Source organism: Lissotriton helveticus, chromosome 12 (genome assembly GCF_964261635.1).
Source record: "Lissotriton helveticus chromosome 12, aLisHel1.1, whole genome shotgun sequence".
Classification (NCBI taxonomy): Eukaryota; Metazoa; Chordata; class Amphibia; order Caudata; family Salamandridae; genus Lissotriton; species Lissotriton helveticus.
Window position 1 is genome coordinate 25,965,983 of NC_136073.1, and position 19,441 is coordinate 25,985,423.

The 19,441-nt window shown below is 45.9% G+C and overlaps 1 protein-coding gene across 5 annotated transcripts in view; it reads left to right on the forward strand.

The window, feature by feature from the left end:
• The first annotated feature begins 3,154 nt into the window (after nt 1-3,154).
• The window catches only part of LOC144799139 (SURP and G-patch domain-containing protein 2-like), a 135,386-nt gene continuing 119,099 nt past the window's right edge, over nt 3,155-19,441 (forward strand). For all 5 annotated transcript variants that reach the window (XR_013603762.1, XR_013603761.1, XM_078670350.1 and 2 more), the window contains exon 1: nt 3,155-3,267. The gene's annotated coding sequence lies outside the window, so the exon portion shown is untranslated. The remainder of the gene's footprint in view (nt 3,268-19,441) is intronic.

Consider the following 19,441-nt stretch of genomic DNA (forward strand, 5'->3'; position numbering starts at 1 on the left):
TCCTGATTGGTGAAGCTGCGTTGACGTCACTGCTGGTCCACGAGGGAGCCCACTCCTCGGGAAACTTCGCCGCCCGCCTGCCTGAGCTAGAGACGGGCCGCCGCGCTGCCCGCGGCGACCCGGAAGTGACCGGCCGGCCAATCCTAGCGCGGCCGGCCGGAAGTGCCCGCCCCCCGCAGCCCGGGGGAAGAAGGAAGACGGCAAGAAGTATGGCGGCGCCCGCGGGGCTCCCGTGGCCTGGAGGGAGCCCCGGGAGATGCGGAGGACGTTGCCGGTCTCCCATGCCAAAGAGGGAGACCGGAGAAGTGCCAGCGAGATTGCCGCCGTCGATGTTGCCGGTCTCCCATGCCGAAAAGGGAGACCGGAGAAGTGCCGCCGTCGCAAGGTGCAGGTGAGTCGATCTGCTTGCACAGGAGGAGCCCCGGGGAAAGAGAACGTCCCTCCGCGGCCCCGGAGAGTCCCGAGGAGCGGGAGCTCTCGTCCAGCAGCCGCCGGACCCGGTGAGTGCCTGCAAGGGGAGAGGGGCGTCGGGACACATTGTCGGTGTCCGCCCCTCCCCCCGTAGTAGAAGTCACCATGTCCCCTGCGCCTCTGTCCCGTGCATCCCCGTGCGCCTCCTCCTTCCCTCGTGTCGGGTCTCCTTCTCCGTGGGTCTCAGCCGTCTGGCAAGAAGCTGGGACTCGGGTAAAGATGGCGGTAAATGCTCCACTGGGGCACATTTGGAATGCATGCACCGGGCGGGGGGTGCCAAAAAAACTAAAGTAGAGTTCTGTCAGCACATGGAAGGGTTCTACTCCGTGCTTGACACCTGCCTTTATTTTAAATGCTGCCTTGCCTTCCTGGTGTGGGGTCTCGGTGGCACAGCCCATATGCCAGTATACTCTTCGATGTTTACATGAATGCTTTGCCTTTTCATAGCCGATTTACAGATTGCTCGACTGTCAGACTTACAGCGCTGTGCTTTTAATGTCTGTTCATGGTGAGGAGGGTGTCATGTGAACTGTGAGTGTGACATGATATTAGTTCTCCCCCTTCATGAGGATCACAGAGGCCCCGTATATTTCTCAAGAGTAAGTTGTTGGCAGTGTCTGCATGTGCCTGGCCTGCGTGCAGTTACTGCTAGGAAAATACCTCCAGAGAGGACTTGCTGTCTTATGCATACCGAATGTTAATGACACAGATTTCGTTAACGTAGGCCAGGCGTGTTAATGGGCTGGAGGGGTTATGTGTTTAATGAACCTACTTTCTGATGTTTAACCAAGCACAGGCAGCATATGGGTGGGGAAAGAGGGGTGCTTGATCCAGCCGCATCCAAAGGATGGTCATGGCCCCACCCATGGTCGTAGATGTCCATAGTGCAGCAGGTGCAGTGACAGTGTGACGTGCGACCCTATTTATGGCTGTCCTTTACTACCAACCACAGTGCCGGTCGGATTTTTCCTTGATCGCATTGTTTCTGTACGTATACACCAACAAGAGAAAGGGTCACGACTTGTGCAGTCAGTGAACGCCCCACAATGTCACTCAGCTTCCCCGGAGGCTCCCCAGCCTCCTATGCACTTAACCGACCGATGAAACAAAGGGCGTGGCTCCAAAACTCAAAAGCTAAAAATATGTGCTTCGCAAAGAGTGCCAGCCGCCTGGTATTTTACTGTTTCTGCCCTTGTGTCCAGAGAGATAGGGACCCGTCTCAGCAGATGCTTTTTGGAACATCGTTGCTGAGCACTGGCAGGACCTGGCCCACTTAAAGCCCTGTCTATATGTGTGCCTGCTTCCATACATAATGTCAGAGTCTGAAGTGTAGAGGAGGTATGGATCTCTTTCTACAGAATCAATACTTCATGACGGATTAAACATGCAAACGACTTCATACTTGACCCCTAGTTTGTATTTTAAAATAAATGTAATAATCGTAACTACTGATTAGTAGAACAAACTATCACGAATTGACACTACATATGTGTTTTATTTTGTAGAAGGGCCATGTTTTGAGTTGGGTTTTCTGGGTGTGGCAAGTCTCTAGCTGTATTTGGTGAAGGAACAGCGACATTGTAATAAAGGGTCTCTTCTTTGAAAATTTCTGTGACTTAAAAAGGCATCTTGTTTCAAGAAGAATGTTACCGAAATATATTTTAGAATGTTTGAGTTCAAAAGAGGTCTTTGCTCGGTAGAAGAGGCCATCATCCACTTACTGCATTGTTAAAGGTGCATTTGTAACAGGGAATCAGGTGGCCCCCTATTGCAAGGCCAGAAATACACATAAAACACAAAGTAGGAGCAGATTATTCCAAATGCTTCTCTCACCCATTTGTCCTTTGCTTGTGCCTCCGTGTGTCCCTGTTGCCTGCTTGTGCCCCTGTTGCCTGCTTGTGCCTCCGTGTGCCCCTGTTGCCTGCTTGTGCCTCCGTGTGCCCCTGTTGCCTGCTTGTGCCCCTGTTGCCTGCTTGTGCTGTGTGGGTGTGTGTGGAAGGCTCTGTGTGGGTGTGTGTGGAGGGCTCTGTGTGGCTGTGTGTGTGGGAAGCTTTGTGTGGCTGTGTGTGTGGGAAGCTTTGTGTGGCTGTGTGTGTGGGAAGCTTTGTGTGGCTGTGTGTGTGGGAAGCTTTGTGTGGGTGTGTGTGTGGGGGGGCTCTGTGTGTCATTTGCGAGAGATAAAGCTAGTGGCATTGTAAATGACAATGCCATTTATTTATGTTAAAAAAACATAAATAAAAATAATGTCAAGAGCAATGCCAATAGCTCTAACTTTAACAAAGGCAAAACCATTGCATTGTAAATGCTTGTTTATTTTAGGCTCCCACTTTACTCCAAAATGTTGGCATGGAGGGCAATGCTCTCTGGTTTCAGATACTGTTCATGGTTATTGTAGATTCTTATTCTGACAGGTTTCAATAAAGAATGACAAGCACATTTTCGCCTCAGTGCCCTTAAAGGAAATTAGACTTTTCTTCACCTTGGGTAGAACATTTTACATCCACATTGGTGTACATGATTAATGAAAGGCATTGTTTCCACAATCACCTTAAAATGTCAGCTGGCGTGCCTGGCACCAGGCAGCCATTAATAATTAGTCCTCTTTCTATGCACATAGATATTCGAGTAGGGGCTGCTGACAGCCGATAGGTTGAGGAGAGGCTGTTGGCGCAGGGGGAGAGGTGGCACGAAGAGGGCAGTGCGTAGCGTTAAACCGTGACGCCTTGCGCGTGCCGCCTACGTCGTGAAGGGATTCCATCAAGCCGAGGAGCAGGAGAGCCGAGGCACTGTTAAACGGTAAGCTTTCAATTTCGCGCTGGTGCGGCGTGCGAGTCAGTCTTTGATGTATAATACTGCACTATCCCGCGGACTTAGGCTCGTCCGATCTCTTAATCCATTGCTAGGTTCTGGAGCGGGGCCAGGCGCCCCCGCCTGACCTTGTAACCGGCGCCTGGCCCCACCGCCGTTCCATTGGCGCGTGGGTATGGACGTCGCTCTGCGCGCGCACGTCTGACGCAGAGGCTGGTTGCACGCCGAGGCAAAATGGCGGCGCCCTGTCTTGCAGAGAAACTAGTTTCCGGTGCAGGAGGACTCGCTCGTTTTTCTTGCCCTGCACAGTGCGCCCTCGGCGGGCGTGGCAGCCACTGCAGGGTCAAAATTGCTATTCCAATTTAATTCCTAGAATGTTTGAAGAAAGAGCTACTTGCCCACAAGATTTTCTAGGAGGGTTAATTAGTGTTCCTGCTCAAGTCCTGGAGTATTTTGTGGAAAGTTATACGTTCCCAAACTCTGTTTGTAGGAATTATTGAAAAGTAATAATTTTGATTGTCATAAAGTGAGGTTGCATTGGGGCAAAAATTAGGAATACAGTATCGAGGCCTGCCAATGTGCTAGTCGGTGCCTCTGGAGGTATTGCATGAAAAACGAGCATTACAAATGCAATAGGACTCGCCTTTTATGAAGTTAAAGCTATTTGCTTTGCTATACAATACCATTAGAAAAGCAAATGGCTTTAACTTAATCAAAGGTGAACCCTATTGCATTTTCAATGCTTGTTAGACAAGTAACCTCCTGTTTCACTGTAACTCCTTTTGCTCTAATTCTTTCTCTGCTCCCGTTTCTCACAAGCACTTTTCTTTTTTTCACTTACACAGGCACACACAGGCACACACGATTGCTATGGTATTTAAGGTTACTATCGCCAGTTAGAACGTTGGATGTGTTGTTTTTTTTAGGGAGATCTGGCATAATGGCCAAAGCTGCCAGCTTTGGCCTGGGGAGACAGGTTTGCGTTTGATTTGACCATATTCGCTGGATATTGAGTGAACACCAACCTACTTGTGCAAAACGAAAAAAATAAACCCTAATTTATAAAGTAATTGGACGCTGAGGCGAAGTGATCTATTGCTCTTGGGCCAAGTTTGTGTTAAACAGATTTGGAGGTGGGAGGGAGGACAATGTATTACACAGAAGTATGTCAATTACCAATCGTCCACGGAAAAGAAGCCAGCGACTCTGTAATTGTTTATATATTGTGATGGTTTTATTTATTGGCTAACAAACGATAACTTGTTTGGACTTCGCCAGGTAAGGATCACACAAAAAAAACAAACGTAAAGAAAAAAAAAACTTGTATGTTCCACAGTTCGTTTGGAAATACTAGCATAGAGACCCTATTGATACAGTCAGATGAGAAAGTAATATGCAGCATTATAAACCAAAATCAATGCAGTGAAGATGCAGCATGGATATTTAGTTGGGAATTTTGACCAATATTAAAAATTGGGGCCCCATTTACAAAGAAATTGAGTTTCTCAATTCTTTGGGTTTCCATAAGTAGTAGTTCCCCAATAAACTAGTGTTTGGAGCATGTCAGCCACAAACTAACTATGCACCAGCAGACACACAAGTGCTAGCCTCTTCAGAAAGGTTTTACATGCATGAGCTGCGGAGCCTCCACCTCTGGGCTGCACCCGTTATACAATGTTGAGGGCCTCCAGTGACTGTACATGGGCATAGCCCTTACAGTGCAGCCAGTACCCCAACACCATGATCTCATGTCCCAAAGATCCTGCTTGACACCATTTTTTTCCCCCACAGAATCTAGGGAATGATGCCAATGTTCCTTGCTTAAGTGTCCATGGCATTCTCCCTGTGCTACTGTCATTATCTTCTGTCGTTCTTACCCTTTGTTTATAGGTCACAGATGCATGAACTGCCCATTGCATTAATTCTTCCCTTAAGCAGCCTCGTTTATTGGCCAAGGAGTCCAGGTCACATTTAAAGGTGAAGTAGCCCAACACCACATGCTGCTGCAATTCTGCCTTCGTCTTTCCCACCTGTGCGATGGTCAGGCAGAGGAAGAGGTTGGCCTCGTAGCCATAAATTACCAGAGCCCCCAGGATGCTTAGAAGAAGCTGGGGGATGCAGGGGTCAATGGGGGCTAAAGACTCATACTTCAAGGCTGCACTGCCATTTGAGGCTAAACCTTCGCATAAGGTTTCACCTCAGGATAAATACTTGTATGGTGGCATCACCCTGTTTACAAAACATGCATTTGATAGTGTTTATCATTATATATATTCCTGCCATAACCTTATGCGAAGCTTGTCGGGAAAACAAGCAAAGGGCGCAGTTTCTTCTGGGGACATTAAACTCCCTCAGAGCAGGGCAGAAGGCGTAAGTGTTTATTGAAAGCAAATGGATGAAGCCAGAGCTACAGCCATGTAGAAGACTTTTCTGTATGATCCGCAAAAGTGCTTGTGGCAATGCTAAATAATGTAATCAATTAAAGCATTTGCATTTATTGTGTGTGTGTGTGCGCGTGTGTGTATGTGTGTGCGCGCATCTGTTCTGCCTGACACACTCTTCGGCAAGGCCCAGTTGTGCTGAGAGAAAGAAGAGCCCAACCTCCTCCATATCCATTAAGCAGCCCTGCACCTCCTTTTCTTGGCCTCGCTGCCAACCCCGGACCGCCCCTTCTGCAGTCTTTGCACCCGTCCCACCCCCTGGTGAAAAGCGGAGTCCGGCAGTCTTTGCACCCGTCCCCCACCCTGATGAAAAGCGGAGTCCGGCGTCAGAGGTTCCAGGAAGCAGATTTAATTCTAGTGTAACTTTTGCGATAGTCAGAATAAAATTAACACTGTTGCGGCCTCTTTCAACGTGTATTTATTTATTTATTTTGAAAGTTTTATATAGCGCGAACAAGCTCTTTGCTGATATCAGAGCGCTTTACAGACGAAGGGTACAACATGTGAGTAAATAACAATTGGGGTGGGGAAGGTACATGTGGGAGCATAGTCAGCCAGATACATCAATAATGATACAAGTACAAATAAGTAGTAGCGTAAACAATCAGGTAGGTCAATAACACGAGTCATACAAAAATGCAAAAAGATCAGTAGAACTGAATGGTACAGCGCCTGTAAATATCATCCCCAGTAATAATTCAAGTGTATTTAGCCACGAGGATAGCTTTTACTTCTTTCTTAAAAAGTATGGTAGAGGAGATGAGCCTGGTTTCAGGGGGGAGTGAGTTCCAGATCCTGGGTGCCATTCCTGAGAAGGAGCGTTTATAGGTTTTTTCCTTGCGGAATCTTTGGGGCTTTAGCAAGAGATTGTTTGTGCCTCTAGTGTTTTCTGGAGCCTCCAGAAATCGTCAGCTTCTGAGCTAGGTATCCGGGTGAGCTCAGGTGGACAGCCTTGTGCGTCATGCAGGCGATTTTCAGATGTATTCTGGCTTCAAAAGGCAGCCAGTTCAGGGCTTTCAGGTCAGGGGAAATGTGCGAGTGTATTTTGATCCAGTGATGAGTCTCGCTGCGGCGTTTAGAGAAGCTCTTATGGGTGCCGTAGTGGTTAGAGGGAGACCGCAGAGGGCGATGCTGCCGTAGTCTATTCGAGGGATGACTAGTGCTTGTACCGCAGTTTGGAAATCTTTGGCTGGTAGGAAGGGTTTGAGTTTCCTTAAGGTATTGATCTGGTAGTTCGCACCCTTAGTTGCTTTGTTGATGTGTTCCTGCATGTTGAGGTTGGTGTCAAGTGTTATGCCTAAAGATTTTGCTGAGTCCACGATGGTGGGATGAACATTGAGTGCCGTTAGGTGTTTAAGCCAAATTTGAGCGGTAGTGATCTTCGCGGGAGGTGAGATCAAGAGGAACTCTGTTTTAAGAGCATTGAGTTTGAGATGATTAGCGGCCAACCATGATTGGGTGCTTCTGATCGTTGAATTCAGGAGCATAATGTCTTTCGGTGATTGTAATTTGAGATAAAGTTGGGTGTCATCGGCGTACATGTGGAAGTGAACATTGGATGCTTGTAGCAAGGTGGTGAGAGGTTCCATAACTAGGTTAAACAATGTAGGGGATAGGGAGGATCCTTGTGGGACGCCTAGCGATACAGGTATTGGCGAAGACATCAAGTTGTTACTCTTGAATTTCTGCGATCTGTTGTGTAGAAAGGACGTGAACCACTTGAGCACAGTTCCAGATAGACCCATTCTTGTGTTTAATAGATAGAGTAAATTCTCATGTTTGACGGTGTCGAATGCCGAAGAGAGATCAAGAAGGATGAGGAGGCAGGTATCGTTTTGATCTAGGATTTGAAGGGCGTCGTCAATTATGTGAGTCATAGCAGTTTCTGTACTGTGATCTGCTCTGAAGCCTGATTGATGAGGGTTGAGTAGATCAAACTGATTAATGTGTTTAGTCAATTGTATTTGTGCGCATTTTTCCTACAGTTTGGCAAGAGTCGGAATATTGGTAATGGGACGGTAATTATTTAGATCAGAGGGGTCGGCTGAAGGTTTCTTTAGTAGAGGTGTGACTTGTCCAACTTTGAGGGAGTCGGGGATGGTCCCTTGTTGAAGTGAACTGTTGATAATGTAATGTAGTGTAATGTAGTAATGAATGTAGTTCTGGTTGTCGTTTCTGCTGGTGTGATGCTGTTTTCAGTCCATTGGAGCTCTGACAGTACTTCCTGCCGTAGCCTTGGATGAAGCAGTTTTGTTCTAGAAAATTCTGGTTTTGTCTTAGATTTGAACACGTAGGGAGTTTGGAATTAACATTTTCTCCCAGCCTCGCAGACGGAAACATGAATGTGTATGTGTGTTTGTGTCCTTGTGTGTGTGCCTGTGTGCATCTGTGAGTGTGTGCATGTACCTGTGCGTGTGTGCATCTGTGTATACGCATCTGTGTATCTGCATGCCTGTTTGCGTTTGCCTGTGTACGTAAATGCGTGTGTGTGTGTGTGTGTGTGTGTGTGTGTGCGTGCCAGCGTATGGTGCATGCGTGTCCATGGCAATTCAATCATTCATTTCTGTCAACATTAACATAAAAATTGAATTTTATGTTTGAATCACATTTGCCGTTGTCAGAATGAAATGACTGCTGATGTGGTCAGTCCTTGCCTCAACATGGGGTTCCGATTAGGTAAATAACTTAGTCTTGGCAGAGCTCTGTGATGTCATTACAGGGACCTTGATATTATTGTGTGATCACTTGAGCAGCGCGCTTCAGGAGGAATGAACGCATCAGCCGGGAGTGCCCACCATTATGTTTTGCATTCTTACTGTGAACTTGTTGTTTTTTTCGTGACTAGATAAAAAAAAGCATTGAAAATGCAATAGGTCTAGCCTTTGATTAAGTTAAAGCCATTTGATTTGCAAAACAAATGGCTTTAACTTAATGAAATCGAGACCTATTGCATTTTTAATGCTTGTTTGTACTTGCACTGCTGGCAACTTCTTCCTGCCTGTTCTCATGCTTGTTTGTTATAAAAAAAATTGTTATGGGGGATTGGGACATAAATAACGGGGGAGTGGAGTTTGGATAACAGTAATTTAACTAGAACACGAGCAGCGGACGGACACTAGGGGAGAATCCACTGATGCCATATTCCGAGGGCAGACTGACGTGATGCATAGGTGATGTTTAGGTGATGCTTAGGTGGTGCGCTGATGCAAAAAGGTGGTGAGTGATGGTTGGTGCTCAGGTGGTGCCACTATATGGTGTGGATTGGCGGTACGTTGTGGATTGTTGAGTTGAAATGTGTTGTTTGGCCTGTAATTATGTGTTGTGTATTAGAAATGTGTGATGTTGATTTGTGTGACCTGGAACTGCGGTGTTGAGTGAAATTATGCTTAGTGAAATTGTCATGATGTGGAGTGCATTTATGTTGATTGGTGGTATGTGGCACTGAGTGGTATTATGTGCAGTGTATTTATGTTGCATTGAGTGGAGTATAATTATGTGGTACTGAGTGGTATGTGGAGTGTATTTATTTTGAGTTGCGTGTAATTATGTGGCACAGTGATATTATGATTCAGGTCTGTTTCGCGCTATATAAAACTACAAAAAGAAAAGCGAGTTGCCTTGACAATGCTTGTTTTACATGCCACTTTTACCTTTTTATTAATGTTCTCGTTGTAGGGGAATCGGAAGTCTGAATGATCACGGATATCTACTAATTTGAGCAAGGTCAAACAATTTCATAAATGCGTAAGCCGAGATCAGAGGTGGCCCCAGAGCTAGCCTCATGTCTCGTACATATAAGGCCTTCGGTGACCACCAGCCCAGAGGTGCTGCAGGGGTCCTGTGCCCACGTGAGCTCACAGTGGGCACAGGAACCGGAAGTATCGGTCTTGAACTAAATTGCTATCTGAGGGTCTGGAGGCAGCCGCTAAAATACAGAGGCTTCCTATTACTGACCCGTAACCCCCTGAGCCCGGGGGCGCAGGAAAAGTGTGTCCCAGAAACCCATTGCTTACTATTTATATCGGAAGTAGATCTGTTTTTGGAGATGCTATGTTGCTCCTAATACCCCTGACAAGGCGCTGCATTATTCAAAAGTCGCTCAGTCTTCTGCAGAGACACTTTCTACTGAGAGAGAAAGAAAGAACCTCTTTTTAGGCCTCGCTGAGCCAACGTGCATGCGTTGCTCTGCGAGAGTTTAGTAAGGGGCTTGCAAAAGTGCTCCCAAAGGCTGCAGGCGGATGAGGTACAGTGCATGTGCAGCCTTTGATAGTCCTTTCACGTGCAGCCTTTGATAGCCCTTTCGCTGCCGCTTTGATTTTCCCAGTGAGCCGCGTGGCCACGGAGAACATAAAAGCGGCTGCGAAAGTGCTCACCATTTGCCACCTCCTCTCTTATCCCACTTCCTGCTTGTTTGATTTTACCATGCCCTCCTTAAAGGGCCCAAATGTAGTGTCTCCTGTGAGGATGACTCTGTTTGGTCTGGGCCCACGCAGGCTTTCAAGACCGGCAATTTGTTAGCCTACCGTGTGTAATGAAAGGACCCACATCTACAAAAATGTCTGTTAAGTTTCAGCGTGTATCTATCTATCTATGGCCCTCACTCTATCTATCGCACCACCACAGCATCACTCTGCACCACCACAGCATCACTCTGCACCACCACAGCATCACTCTGCACCACCACAGCATCACTCTGCACCACCACAGCATCACTCTGCACCACCACAGCATCACTCTGGACCACCACAGCATCACTCTGCACCACCACAGCATCAATCTGCTGCACCACAGCAGCATCAATCTGCTGCATCACAGCATCACTCTGCTGCACCACGGCATCACTCTGCTGCACCACGGCATCACTCTGCTGCACCACGGCATCACTCTGCTGCACCACGGCATCACTCTGCGCCACCACGGCATCAATCTGTGCAACCATTCAACAACTGGTTCAAATATGTTCTCTATGTTTCAAGCTTTATTACAAATGTCACAAAAAGATGTTAATATTGGACTTCTGTTCTTGGATTTTCGTCACAATAAAATACACTGAACATAATCTTCACAAGTTATTTACAAAAGTTTAAGCTATTGCCAGTATGAATTGCAATAACTTTTATTTAAGTATTAATTATTTAAAAAAAATTAAAAGCTATTGTCACGTAAATACAACTCATATTGCATTACAAAGGCTGTAGGTGTCGCATTTGCGAAAGTTAAACTATTGGCATTGTAAATGACAAAGCTATTAAATTTGCTATTTTCAAAACCAACACATAAATAAAAAAAATTGGCATTTACAATACCAAGAGCTCAAGCTTTCCTAATGCGAGACCTATTCCATTGCAAATGCCTGTTATCTTTTAGCCTTTGTTGTTGATGCACAAGTATCAAAAAATCGCTAGCATTCGCGCCAAGAATTTTCAATTCTATTAAGGACACGGAGGCGAGGATTATGCTTCTCTTTCTTATATTTGCTACTCACAGCAGCCAATGAAAAACGTTTTGTATGCAAATAAAACTACATTTCCCATGATGCTTGTACATACATCACATCCTGTATAGCCCCATAAGAGCTGCTGTACCCTGTGTCTCCTCCTCTTTCTTTGCTCGAACATATACAGTCCACACATTATTAAATCCAGTCCATTCCACGGAATATGAGACTCAATAAACATCCTTCAACATGGAGAACCATCGTCAAACTGGAAAGATTACGTCTTCTAAGCCAGAAGAACACCTGCTCCTTCTTCTTTACTCGAAGCTGAAAGGAATGAGACAGGAAAAACCCGTAACTTCTGCTGATACAGAATATCAAGTACATGCGGGTGGGTAATTATTACCAATACTGTAATAAACCGGGTGGGATAATCCTCGCCTCCGTGTCCTTAATAGAATTGAAAATTCTTGGCGCGAATGCTAGCTAATTTTTGATTCTATTACAGGACCGGAGGCTTCGGATTATGCTAGTTTATCGCTTATTAACACAACTACAGTCTTTTCTCCCACCGGTACATAATACACTGTTTAAATAGAGTCTGAGAAACTCCATCAGAAGAATTAAAACTTGCACAACAATGGGAATTATCAAAACAAGAATGATAAGTATTGTACTTGAGCAAACTGCGTCTCACAATTGGTTCTAACACCCATTCCGGCCAAAGGCCCTCAACCATCGGCTGTAATAGCCTCGTACTCACATATAAAATGTCAATAATCATCAACAATCATATGAACATATACGCGAAAACCTCAGATAGTAAATCCGAGAATCATCGTTGTAAGCCATGAGGCATGTGAAGAAACACCCATAAAGTGCATTATCTCGAATTCGTGTGACAAGGCCCTGACCACATGCAGTTCAGACCTCGCTGACAGAGCAACTTCCTATAGTATATACTATACCTGTAAAACGCGGGCTTGCCTCGCCATAGGAACACCCGAAGGTGGAATGCTTCGTAACACAGCCTGACAATATTTAATGTCCAGTTGACATACTATTATATGTCTGGTAATAAAAAGGAAATCACGAGAATTAGTCGGGTTTGGAATATTTACGCCACCAAAAAGAATTCGAAAGAAAAACCCGACGCAAGTTCAGCAACCTGCCCTGAACCGAGAATGAGCCGCAGAAAAACGGCCAAAATGGACGCTATAAGGTGAACGTTACTGAAGTCCCCGTACATTATTTGGTAAATAATTCACAAGAAGAGAAATCAATCCTCACAAACTCGCCAAATGGCGTACATATCAACAAAGCGACCCTCTATCGCCGAAACGTATGTCGGGAATGGAAGGACCCAGAAATACGAAATGAACGCATTCGAAAACCAGGAAAGTATTGTAGATACCAGAAACTTGATCATAAATAAAGCAAAGTCGGAATACATACACCTAGGGAAAACTGTACTTACCACATTGCCATGTGTCAAACCCAGACCCGTGCTTACTAAACAGCAACGATGAATCTGCGGGCCGTAGCTCCCTGGTGAACCATAAAGGCATCTGCCTTGATCTACATGAGTGCTACTACAGGAGAAAAGGGAAAATTGTAAGGTAAGGCGGTAAACCGAGCCGGCCTCCGCCGACCCAAGGGGCATTGGAATTTCAAAATGGAGTCCGCCCTGCACGAAAGTTGCGACCCAGTCGCCGGAAATACAAGGAAACCGGATGGAACAATCCTTTACTGTCATGTAGGCTAAGGAGGTATACCGCAACAACCTAAATATGAAAGTGTCGGCAGAATGGCCTGAGACCAGGAACTAGTCCACTAAGAAGATGACCTATATGCCCATATCCGCTGATCGTTCTCGCAGTCGAGATATTGTGCATGCTGAACAGTAAGCCTCCAGAGGCGTGCACAATAAAGAGCCCGAATAACTGAAGGATCGAAAAAAACTGTATGAATGACGGTGCCCAACACACCGCTACCGTGGCACTCACATGAAGGGAAACACTTGCACTGATACCATCGGAAAGTCATCCTCGCATTGTAGATTGGGTTGTACAACCACTGAGTCGCGTAGGATTGAGATAAACCTGGAAACCTAAACTAAGAACACATCAATCCGATGTCTGGAATGTGAGGCAAAGGCCTGTTAAGATAGACCTATCCATACATATATGTATCCAATTAACTTGAAAGGTAAAATAACTCGGTACTAGAGAGCCGAGAGCTTGGGATAACCTATACCTCGCATCAACCATTAGAACCGCTACCGGAACAACTGCCATTGTAGGGAAGGAGGAGAGCACCAGAAGCTGCGGAAAAACGATGGAAAAAGAACCGACCAACTAGTATGAATGTGACCACAAGCAAAAACCGTCTACCCTGTATACACTCAACGATAATAAATCCGTCCCATAGGGATATGTCGCAAAAGGCCTACCTGGATCTGGCGTCCTGGTGTCCAATCTTATGAACGGCTTTGCGCCTCTCGGACGATCTGGCGCAAATGGCGTCATACCGACGCCTATCGCCGACCATGGCTGACTACGACATTGATTTGCAGCCTGTCAAATCTGGGAATCCCTTTCTGAGACGACTAGAAAAAAGAAGCCTGGCGACGCCGTTAGGCAATTCCTCAGCTATACCCAAAAAGGGGGGTCGCAACGCCCTAGGCTAAATCCCGTCACATGCGCGCGGCTGCCTTACGTGTTGGCGAAAAGGAAATACGAAATAAAAATAATAAATAAAAATAATAAAGATAATAAGTACATAGACAAAAACAATATCATGCTCAAGGATTTGTGGTAGCAGAACGAAAATGGGCGTCAATCAAGGCCTGTCACCCTGAGTTAGGTAACGTCATACTCAAGGCCCTGTTGACCACACAAGAACGGGAAGAACCTGGGTGTCAACATAATTAGGTCAGGAGGCTCTTGCGCTCCTATCGGTTAGTTGTCATCCTCCAATATATATATATATATATATATATATATATATATATATATATCTATACATATATATCCCATCATCACCCTCAAGGGATATCCGTATTCAATATATATAGTAGTGCAAAGCACAGCTCAATGGAGGAGTAGAGGGGGAGCCAACCCTGTGCACACTAATAACAGAGAAATGAGTAATCTAGCGGCTCCTCAGCAAAGCTGTAGTCACAATACCAGCCCAAAGGGCGTCGGAGTCATTGTAAAATACAAGGAGCGTGTGCGCACTCCGAGGGCCAGCCTATTGTTAAAACCTGGCGGCTACCAGGAAATCTGCTCAGGTAAAGCAGGAGGCACTGAGACCTCGAAACAAAACAAACTGGGGACGCGTGCGACGTGCGTAGGCCAAATCGCCCAAATGTAGCCCAATTTTGGATACGCACACCGGAGCGTTATGACTCCATAACCGCACTCGGCTACTAGGGAAAGCCTTTGGCGGGGAAGCGCGAGACCGCGCAGTGATCAGCAAAACCCTAAGGAAGTAACCGGAGTAATGTTAATTCAGAAAAACCTCAATCACCGAAATCCATGATTTGAACACCTACATTTTTGAGTAATAATGTATACCTTAACCACTGTCTCACAGTGACTCTCTTTTAATGCTGCCAACAACAGCACGACATCTCCGCCCCCGTGGGAGCGACCTTATTCTGGGCCAGAGTGGCATAATCAAATAGCGTTATCACGCACACACAAGCCAGTGCAGCATTAATATTGAGAATAAATAAATAAATAAAAATTCCGAAGCCTAAATTTTATGAATTCAAATTTAAATATAAAGTGAAATTAAACTACAAATTTGTAACTTCTAAAAACACAATCAGGGTAACCAGGGTTTCGAACCCTGAGCCTTCAGGATAGGAGTCCAAGACCTTGCCCCTAGGCTACATTGACTCAATGACGTTGTTAAGTGCATAAACATGAGGGGAGCCTGTGGCCTATAAACCTGCATAATCAAATAGCGTTATCACTCACACACAAGCCAGTGCAGCATTAATATTGAGAATAAACAAATAAATAAAAATTCCGAAGCCTAAATTTTATGAATTCAAATTTAAATATAAAGTGGAATTTAACTACACATTTGTAACTTCCAAAAACACAACCAGGGTTCGAACCCTGAGCCTTCAGGATAGAAGTCCAAGACCTTGCCCCTAGACCACATTGACTCAATTACGTCATTAAGCGCATAAACATGAGGGGAGCCTGTGGCCTATAAACCTGCAAATCTAAGCTGCCGAGGACAGCGCGGTACTTTGAGACCGGCAAGAAGTGAAAGTAAGCCTGGTCAGGTCACTTGGGTTAAAGTGTTTCACCGCTCCCGGCGGGGAGCGCACTGCTTTGCTAAACTGCTCCTAGCAGGGGCCTTTTGAGCGATTATTCGTCACCATGACCTTTGGTGTAAGAGAGGATCAGTCGTGTTAATTTATTCACTGCTCCCAGCGGGAGCGCGAACCTGAAAAGGAAGATTACTCGGTAAACAGCGCGATGAACGCGCAGCCTTAAATAAGAATGGAGGGGGCAGGGGCGTGGGGGAAGTCACAACCCACGGTGCGATATGCGCATACAAGTGCCAAACAGCAAATTAAAAACGTAGCACGATCTACGTGCAACCATAAGCACAACAATGACAATCTCAATAATTAACAATCAACGTGCAATAGTAGACAAATGCATCATCATCATCTTATAGATCTCGAGCACTTAACTTCCTGCGTGAGCAGCAAAGAAAGAGGAGGAGACACAGGGTACAGCAGCTCTTATGGGGCTATACAGGATGTGATGTATGTACAAGCATCATGGGAAATGTAGTTTTATTTGCACACAAAACGTTTTTCATTGGCTGCTGTGAGTAGCAAATATAAGAAAGAGAAGCATAATCCGAAGCCTCCGGTCCTGTAATAGAATTTGAATTCAGACACTGGAGTGGTTAGTTCTGAATGAGGTGTCGGCTTGTTGGCTCCTCTGCTTATATTTGGGGCCCCATTCACGCTATGTGCACCTCCAGTGTAACCTCTACTAGTAACCAGCACCAGTGAATGTACCCTTTTAAATGGTTTTACTCCCGCATATAGTTATGCTAGAATGACATAAACGTGAGTGAATGTAGTTTCTTGCAACGGCCGCTGGATAAGGGAATGTTTGGGAGAGGGGACTCGGTGGACAAACTCGTAAATTCAAAAACCTTTTGCAAGGAATGTCTCACCCTGGAAAAACTGCAGATTGACTCCGGTAAAAGGCAGGAGCAAATGGATTTGGAGGAGTTGTTGTTGACGGGTGTATTCCACGAGCAAAACTAAATAAAAGTAAATGAGTGGAAATATACGGATGTGTTGGATTTACACATGCAGCAGAAACACCCCGCGGACCCCGCCATTCCCGGGTGGGGGGCATGGTGCGGATAAAATGCTGGGTTTCACGAGTGAGGCAATGCTTACACAGACAGGCCGGCTCTTCACCAGAGGACAAAGGGGACAGCAGGCTCCAGGCAGCCCCAGGCAAGGGGTGAGTATGCCTGGGCATGTCTTGAGGAGGCCAGAGGGCACACACCCACATCTCGACCTACCTTTACTAGATAGAACAAGAAGGTTAATAGGAGCTTTGCAAATTATAGACCCTGCTTGCTAATGCCCCCATTCTGCCGGTTTGGAATATTTGACCCGCGTTGTCAGTCCTTTACCGTCTGGGTGCCTGAAGCACATCGCCGATTTATTCGTCCAAAAATTGCCGAACCCGCGGCGGCTGCCGCTCGTGTTCGTGCTGGGAATCTAAATTCTGCACATTAAGGCACATCTCCCGACTTTAGGTACATCAGCATCCCTTATCTGTGCATTCGCACTTTAAACATCAAGGTAGCATCCTGATTTTACCAGCATAAGCGACAACGACCTCCCCAATCCTTGTCCTGAGGAGAACCCTTTAAACTACTGCACGGGTTCGAAACGCGTCGGCGTCCTGCTCCACCCAGATACTGAACTATCAGGGCACAATAGGAATATAACTTACACACAACTCTACATTGTTGCATAGTTCTGTGTCTTCCTATGTTGTGCACCATGTGATGAATTAATTTATGTGTATCTAGTGGTGGTCAAAACAAGTAGGCTAGTTTGTCATCTTAGCTGTCCACTTGTTTAGTTGTATCCAGGATTGGTGCCTCAACAAAGGGATTTTTTTGAGGCATTCCACAGTTGTCTTTATTTAATGTTATCACAATTGTTACATGTGTATGTTTTGATTTAATGTATTGTTTATGGTTTTTTCAATGTACTTGTGAACCTCTGTAAATGCGGTGTGAATCCTTTTGATGCCAAGGCATTTCTTTCATAATCTCTCTTTATAAAAAATACAAGTGACTAAACACAGATGGTTTGTCAGCCTAGCAATTTATTATACTAGGTGCGTACTTGTGTCAACCAACCAACACTGCCCGGCAATCTGGTTTGTTTGTTTCATAAGAGTGGTCCAGCCGGTCAGAGACAGGACCCAGCCTTCCCTCTTTTTCTCTTGGTTTGGAGTATTAAGGCGCATGTTTTTTTAGGTATGTTTAGGAGCACAGCAAAGATAATTTGGTAGAAAGACAAGAGAAAATAAGGTGCCATTGGGACTATCCGAGCATTGGCATAAGTAAAAGAAACGTACATAGAAGAACGCATTGGATCAAAGATTACAGCGGGTGCTCGTCATCTGCGTGAAGCGTCCCTCACTGGAATGGATCACCTTGTTCCTCACCGGAAGAACCCAGAGAGTGCGCCTCCCACCATTCAAGTCAGAGGCCTCTGAAGTCATCTGCGGCGTGCCACAAGGATCGTCACTCAGCCCCACCCTCTTCAACGTATACATGAGCCCCCTTGCGACCATCGCTCGCCAACACAATCTCAACATCATCTCCTACGCGGACGACACTCAACTGATCCTCTCACTCACCAATGACCCTAACACCGCCAAAACCAACTTACACGAAGGAATGAAAGAAGTAGCCGAGTGGATGAAGCACAGCCGTCTGAAACTGAACTCAGACAAAACAGAAGTGCTCATCTTAGGCACCTCCCCCTCCGCCTGGGATGACTCTTGGTGGCCGGAGGCCCTTGGAAAAGCACCCATCCCGACGGACCACGCACGGAACCTGGGCGTCATCCTGGACTCCTCACTCTCGATGACCAGACAAGTCAACGCCGTTTCATCATCTTGCTTCAACATTCTTCGCATGCTCAAAAAAACATTTCGCTGGATCCCCACCGAAACTAGAAAAACGGTCACCCACGCACTAGTCACGAGCCGCCTGGACTACGGAAACACCCTATACGCCGGTACCACCGCAAAACTCCAGACAAAACTCCAACGCATCCAGAACGCTTCAGCCAGGCTCATACTAGACATCCCGCGTACAGAACACATCTCTGGTCACCTGAAAAACCTCCACTGGCTCCCCGTAAATAAGAGGATTACTTTCCGCCTCCTAACCCACGCACACAAAGCACTTTACGAACTCGGACCCGAATGCCTCAACACACGACTGTCCTTCTACACCCCCTCCCGTCAACTACGATCCTCCAACCAAGCCCTCGCCACTGTACCCCGCATCAACAAAACCACCATGGGAGGTAGATCCTTCTCCTACCTGGCAGCTAAAACCTGGAACTCACTTCCCACTCACCTTCGCCTTACTCAAAACCACCTAGCATTCAGAAAGCAACTTAAAACCTGGATTTTCGACAAGTAATTCCACACCCTTCCTCAAGCGCCTTGAGACCCTATGGGTATGTAGTGCGCTATATAAATCTCTTGACTTGACTTGACTTGACTTTCAGCATTAAGAGGGTGGGCGAAAGTTTGATTTGCAGAAGTTCACACGATGCTTCAGTGGAAACGCGGCCCGCGTCAGTCGCACTCTTTGAAATGTACCTCAAGCCAGGCTTCGTATTATAACTTCTCATATACTACGTTACTATCTACAGCACAATTAAATTAATTAAAAATTTGGCGGTGAGTGACCCCAAAATTGAGGGTGCTCCTAAGGGGAAATAAAACGTCGACCAGTGTCTGCGTTAACGTTTGTTCAATTGTTAGCTTTACACCTGTTAACATCATGTGATAATAAAAATATATATATAAAAAAAAATAGTTGGCCTCAAAAGAGAGAATTTTGGTCCACCCACACAGACAAGCCGTCATTTCTTTCTTTCAGACTTTCACATTGAGCGAAATTGACCTGAAGGTATGAGCGATTTACATGAGCACCATTTGCATTCCAGACGGACACATTCATTTTG